We start from the raw sequence: 7,239 nt of genomic DNA on the forward strand, positions 1-7,239 counted from the left end.
AACCCTCCGCCATGTGGTATTACTTTGAGTTTTCACTTAATGTGATATAATAATTTAGAACCTTCAGTGGAAACATTAAATCAGAAGATGCCTTATGCTACTTAGGCAGAGGCAAAAATGGTGAAATAATCTTACTACTATTTACTCACCCCACTATTCTAGCTTTATAATTTTGTGATTTATAGGCTTTTTCATCTCTAGAAATTCTGTATCAAAATATGAGAATTAGACCTTGGAATGTGAGCTGTTCCAATAACAGGAAGCATTAGCAAAGTAACTCCCTTTGTCCTACTGAGTTTCTGGAATGCCTGTTGCTGTGTGACTGTCTCAACACTGGAAGGCTATCTTGTGTTTTTGTGACACATGCATTTCCCCTCTGAAAAAGGTTTAGAGCAGCAGACTTCAAACTGGGTACTCATACTCCTAGGGTACATGAAGACTGTCCAAAAACACATGGTGATTGGATAGTTTTAATGCAATGATTTCCAGATCTCAATGTTCCCATGTCCCTTTCCTGAGAGTGCTCCTCCCAAGGCCTGCCAATACCTCCCTTTTTACATTCACCCTTCTCCCACCTCCCAGAAGACAGACTTATCTTCTCCCAACCTGAACCTTGGTGCATTGCTCTGGGCTATACATATCTTGGAGGCAACTCATAAGGAGATAATTAAACATGAACTGTCTCTGTGGAGGCTTCCTCCCATCCCCCACCCAAAGATAAAACAAAGAAAGCCTCAGTAAAAGTCCTAAAGTCTTATTTTATCTAGGCAACAAACTCTTGGCAAGTCTCCATGCCTTCTCTCTCTCTCCTCTGTCTCTGTCACATGGAATTAAGATTCAGAAGGATATTAACCCAATCGTTCAAATTTTAAAATGATAGATAGTTAAGTCTAATTTAGCTGTTTGGTTTGACAATGAAGACTGGCTTCCAAGTGCTATGCTTATATGGTGGACTTATTCCATAAACCGAATGAACTAAAGCTACAGCTCCAAGGGTTTGATAAACACGAAGTTAAAGTTTATATCCAAATTACAATACACCAGGAAGTACATTCTTTGCAGTGATTTAAATTTAAGATAAAACAGTTTTAGATACCAATGTAAAATGTTCAACGGGTCTTACATTTTTCAAATGCTTTCAGGATTACATACGCAAAGAATTTTGAAGATTTCTGGTCTAAAGCACCAGGAGACCGACTGACCGTCTCAAGCAATTTAAACTCTTCATTAGGAAAATATAACTATAACTATATAACTTACAGTTATAATTAACTAGGAAAAACATCTCATTTAAAAGAAGGATGTAAAAGAACATGACATCTTAGTAAAAATTCGTACTTAACGAAGCTAACATTTTTCTTATGTTGACTTAATTTTTTTACTCTTTAATCAAATGTGAGTTTCTTCCTGTTAAATATGGAATTTGGCCAGAGGACATACTAAAGCTTTCCATCCCACCGTCTTTCAGCCTGTTTATGCTGTAGGTGGGAAGTGGCTGGTGCTTAACCTCTATTTTCCCCATATTTAAACCTATGAAGCCTATATTTGAAACCCCACAAAATTTTCTGGTTACAGTTCTCCTGGTGGTGGGTTCCCCCGCTGCTAAATATCAAAGAAGAAGGAAATAGCAGTTTTCCAAGCTCTGGTAGATCCCATGACTGTTTTGACCCTATGAAAAAGAAAATTGCAAAAGCACTACTGACTTTTACCTTCCCTCTTCCGGCTCTGTTGCTTAGAAATCTTTAGGGTCATTTAACACAATACAATGCAAAATTAATTACTGAGGTTTGATTCTATTAAATTGCCAGACGGGTTTACCGACCCAGAGCCAAACTGGTTTTTTCTACTGCCAGAATTTTCCTTCCTGTTTCTAATGACTGAAAAATGTTGAAACATATAAAGACATTGTAAATACTTAGCATCACAGTTTTCTCCACAAACATACCCTCTTACCCATTAATTAGCTGCCAGCTGAGAGCAAAATTTAGCCAAGGACAGAGACTCCCTCCTGAGAGCAAGAGAGAGGAGGAGAGGTGGCTACAAAGGGCAAAGGGAGCTGTTTGGAGAGTGAATATGCCAGGGACAAACTTCCTATGGCACACGCTTGCCTCTGGCCAGGCCAGTCCCTGAGGACAAGGCCCCCTTTAACCACCACACTTAGCCTGGCGTAACCTCGGATTGGGAGAAATAGTAACTTCTTGATATGCATTTGGAGCAGAGGATTCATTTTATTTAGTTTGTCTTTGTTTAATCTTTATTTTCTATCTGCATTGTGGGCCAAGCCCTTAAAGTAGCAAATTGGTCCAAATATATCTTTGGGAACAAAAACCTAGCTTTCAGGAAGATATTCTAGCTATTGAATTTGAGGGGTTTCTCTTATTTTCTCTTGTTTTCATAATATTTTCAACGTTATGGCTGTTCCATCTATATTTTTCCATTCACTCATTTGGGGAGTAAAACCTCCATCAATTTTTTTTCACGAAAATAGTCCCCAAAGGGTAATTACATGTTCCCTGTGGTGATAGCAATATTTTCTAGTCTCATCAGCAGAGACTCCAGAGCACAGTCAGTACACAATGAATAATTGTTAATGATGATAAACCATAAATAAGCAAAATTAAGAAGGTGTGAATTCATTATGAATAGATGATGCAATGGTGAACTCGTTACCAAGAAGAAACAACTTTATTATTCATGTGATATATTTTTAAATGATAAGAGAAACATCGATTGCTAGAGTAACTCTTCGCTAGCTCAGATTAAATGAAGATTTAGGTGTGGTTAAGTGCATGCACGTGGACTTGAGGATAGACAGAATCTTCTTTTAACTATCTTATACTACTAAGGACACTGAGGTCACTGAGAATTCACTGAGACTTTGTCTACACAAAGCCCCAATCTGGTCAGTTTTGAGACAATGCCTTACAAATCTGTTTTCAGTATCATGTAGGAATAACCTTAATTTTTAAATATCAGCGTGGTCTATTTTGTAATTCTTCTGCAGTCCTAAAGAGATTCCCTCAAGTCGCTCAATTCTTCAGCAGGTACTGCTATATTGAAAGCTTCTGGTTTCCCCAGCTTCCGAAGGTTAAGCTAATAAATATTAAATTATATACCGGATTGCTTCTTAAAGGCACCAAATCTAGTTTCTCTCTAAAGAGAAAGAGGATGATGCATCAAAAAGCAAACTGCTAGGGCCGGCCTGGTGGCGCAGTGGTTATGTTCGCACGTTCTGCTTCTGCGGCCGGGTTCGCCGGTTTGGATCCCGGGTGAGGACATGGCACTGCTTGGCAGAAAGCCATGCTGTGGCAGGCGTCCCACATATAAAGTAGAGGAAGATGGGCACAGATGTTAGCTCGGGACCAGTCTTCCTCAGCAAAAAGAGGAGGATTGGCAGCAGATGTTAACCCAGGGCTAATCTTCCTCAAAAAAAAAAAAAAAAAGCAAACTGTAAAACAGAGGACCGACTAGACATTTTAGTATGATCCAAAATGAAACACGGAATAAGAAAGAAAACATATAGGTGGGGAAATGTATCTTGTTTGGAAACACAAATTTAAAGCATTTCCTTTGATAAGCTTTTGATCAAGACCGGCAGAGTGAGTTCACTCAGAAGCAACATCCCACCCACAGAACCACCTTCTGCCCTCCACGGCATAATAGACAGAATGGTTAATCAATGGTGTTTAAAAGATGCCTACAAGCTCTAAAACGAGATGGGTAAAATGGGATATAAAGTGATGTGTCTCTAGGTATGCACAGAGAAATAAGAAAAATGAAGTTAAATTTGTATCTTTTAACTTGTGGAGAAGTTTGTGATATATTAAGTGAAAATAGTAAGTTGTGGAGTAATGTGAATAATAGAATTCTATTTCGTGAAAAACAAGAAACACCAAAATCAGTCAATCTCTCTTTCTCTCTCTTTTTCCAATCTATGCGTGTGTGTGTCTGTGTAATGAACAAATTATATAGTTCATATATATATAACTTGTGAAAGAATACATGTCAATCTTTTAACATGTTTACCTTAGACAGATGGCAGGGATACAAGAGAGAGATGAAGTCAGTTTTTCTTTATATAACTTCATATTGTTGCAGTTCTTACAACCACCCACTATCATCTTTATAATTTGAAAAACCCCAATTTAAGAAGACTTTAAAAAATTAAATCAGGCTGAGTTTTACACAATTTCTATATTTAATGGTAAATTGCATACTGGTTCAGGATTCATTTGTAAATATTCTGAATTTTATCTAATTATAAAGTTAACCAATATTCATTTTCAAAAGATTGCGAAATACAGAAAATCACACACAAAGAAAGAATAAATATCATCAATAATCCCTACCCCTAGAGATGAATACTATGAACACTTTCGTGTAATCATTTCTGGTCTCTCTTTTTTTTTTTTCCTGTGTGTGTTTATGTGTTTGTGTATTTTAAAACAAAACAAAAATGTCACATACTATGCATAATCTACTTTTTAAAAACCTAACAAAATTTTCCCAATAATCAAATATCCTTCCTTAACAGTGATTTAGTGGCTACACTGTACACTATGAGTGCATGCTCCACCAAGTCTTCAAGGACATGGATTCTTTTTATCTTTTTGCTCCTTTGTCCTCCGTGTGGGGGTTCCATCCTCAAGGTCACTTCATACTCCAAGTTGGCCACTAGAGTTCAACATCAGCAAAAGGGAGAAAGGGAGAAGCACAAATGGGTCAACTCTCCAGACTCAGTGTCCTTGAAGAAGCCCGGCTCTGCTTCCACCTCATTAGCCAGCACTTAGTCAGGAGGCTATGCTTACCTCTAAGGGTGGCTGGAAAATGTAGCCTTTGTGCTGGATATGTTGCCACCCTGAATGAAACCAGGATGTTACTAAGAAATAAAGGTTAATTGATACAGATAGGCAAGGAATTGTCTCTGCCACGCCAACCTAAAGATATAATTTACTTAATCAAACCTTTTTTATTTATGGGGGTTGTTTCTGATTTTTTAACCTTATCAATATCATTTGCAAACTTTTCAATTGTTTCTTCCTCCAAATGTTTAAAAACATATTCCTAAACAACTAGTACATTTCTTTGGAAGAATTTTTCCATTTATTAAATCAAACTAAACAATATGTACTTAAACTCTCAATGATGACAACAGTAGCATTCTTTTTTCTACAAAGAAAAAGAGGACAATTAAACATTTATGTTGATATTTAGTCCTGACATAAACACTGTGTGGGTCGAGGAATAGATGGCTAAAGATAAAGACATGTTAAATTCTGTGGCTTTTTTGATGCCCTGATCCTTTACACTAATGCTAATTTATGTGTTGCTAGATGACAGAAAGCAAAAATGATAAAAGCAACTTCTGAAGGTTACTGTTTTTTTAAAGATCACTTACTTCTACCTGAATCAATCCATTGTCAATATCTTGATACATTGTATCATCTTGTATTAATGTTATCTATTTCTAATATTGAGTATCAGGATGCATTGTGTCATCTTGAATTAATATTATCTACTTGAAGCATGCCAGAATACAAAACCTAAGTGAGAACTAGTTCTTGTTCATTTTTTTTTTTATTAATGTTATGATAGATTACAACCTTGTGAGATTTCAGTTGTACATTTTTGTTAGTCATGTTGTGGGTACACCACCTCCCCCTCTGTGCCCTCCCTCCACCCCCCCTTTTCCCTGGTAACCACCGATCAGATCTCCTTATCGATATACTAACTTCCACCTATGAGTGGAGTCATATAGAGTTCGTCTTTCTCTGACTGGCTTATTTCGCTTAACGTAATACCCTCGAGGTCCATCCACGTTGTTGTCAATGGGCTAATTTTGTCTTTTTTTATGGAAAAATATGGAACGCTTCACGAATTTGCGTGTCATCCTTGCGCAGGGGCCATGCTAATCTTCTCTGTATCATTCCAATTTTACTATATGTGCTGCCGAAGCGAGCATTTCTTGTTCATTTTTGCATTAGCAAAATGAATCAACCTGTTCTTTAGTTGGTAAAAACTAGTTCTCTGTTTAGCATTAGCAACTCAAGACTAAAATAACTTGACTCTTCTTAGCTCGTTTGTTTGTCACATCTTTGCCAAGCTTATCAAATTATTTCCATAGGAAATGAAAACATGATTTACTAGCCTCCACAACAGTTTTATTTGAAGCAAATAACTGTGAAAGAATTTGCTTATTCTATTTTTTCAATCAATGCTTAAATGATAAGAATTTGTAATTTGTTAAACAGAATAGTATCTGCATATTCCGATTCTAATATGAAGTTTTTCTGAATGAATTTGGGTACCTTTAGACTTCAGAAATGGAACCATTAAAATCTGAGTATTATGAGCAAACTGTTATTTATAGAGTATAGTTCCACATACTCTAACATTTTGTCCTTTGCATATAAATATCTGGGTACATGCACCATCTGAGTGTATAAAATCAAACTACCTGAACACCTTTAAAAAATTAGAGTAAAACGTAAAAATGTCTATAAAAAGAAATTCATTAGAGATTTCAAAATATCCGTAAGTGCTAAAAAAGGTTTCCAGAAATCAGTGATTATGCTGAAACATGTCACAAGGGGAACTGTTAACAAGTGTTACTTTGCCAATGGTAGGAAGAGTGCCAACCTTTAATTGGCTTTAAAGTTGGTGTTCTATCAATGGCGTATTGTAAAAGCCATAATGCCCACATTTATGATTTAAGCCTGAAATAGGAACGCTAGTTTGACTAAACGTGGCACTATGCACTAGTCCTTCTAATTAAAAATATTCAAATGCCCACCTTTTAAATTTGATTAGGATGTTTATTATCATGTTTTTATTAAAAACAACAGCAAAACAAAAGATGTTTGTCTACACTTTACAATATACAATGACCAGCCAACCCCCCTCTTACTTTGCTGTGCATTAACTGTTTTGTTCTAAGGAAAATACTGAGAACAGCTCTTTCAAGGCTGCTGGGAAGACGGAATTCTACTGAATGAAGCAAAAATCTGGCATGGTAAGATTCTTTGGATTCTGTAAAGGAGGTGTCCTCATTAATAAATGCAAATGAGAGATCATATTATCTTTAATAAGCAGAGTACACGATGCTCTGTCCATTGGCTACTGGATTTCTAACTGTGAATTCCTATCCACCTATTGACCTGATCCTGGGGCCATGCAAGAGAACTCATGAATGACAATATGAACAAACAAACATGAAGCTTCCAGTCAAAGCGTTAAGAG

General features: G+C 36.6%; 1 non-coding gene across 1 annotated transcript; it reads right to left on the minus strand.

The window, feature by feature from the left end:
- Window positions 1-5,855: 5,855 nt before the first annotated feature.
- Window positions 5,856-5,962, minus strand: LOC111773326 (U6 spliceosomal RNA). The gene has a single exon (XR_002807710.2). It is a non-coding gene; the product is annotated as a U6 spliceosomal RNA (small nuclear RNA).
- Window positions 5,963-7,239: the final 1,277 nt, after the last annotated feature.

This window comes from Equus caballus, chromosome 4 (genome assembly GCF_041296265.1).
Source record: "Equus caballus isolate H_3958 breed thoroughbred chromosome 4, TB-T2T, whole genome shotgun sequence".
Lineage (NCBI taxonomy): Eukaryota > Metazoa > Chordata > Mammalia > Perissodactyla > Equidae > Equus > Equus caballus.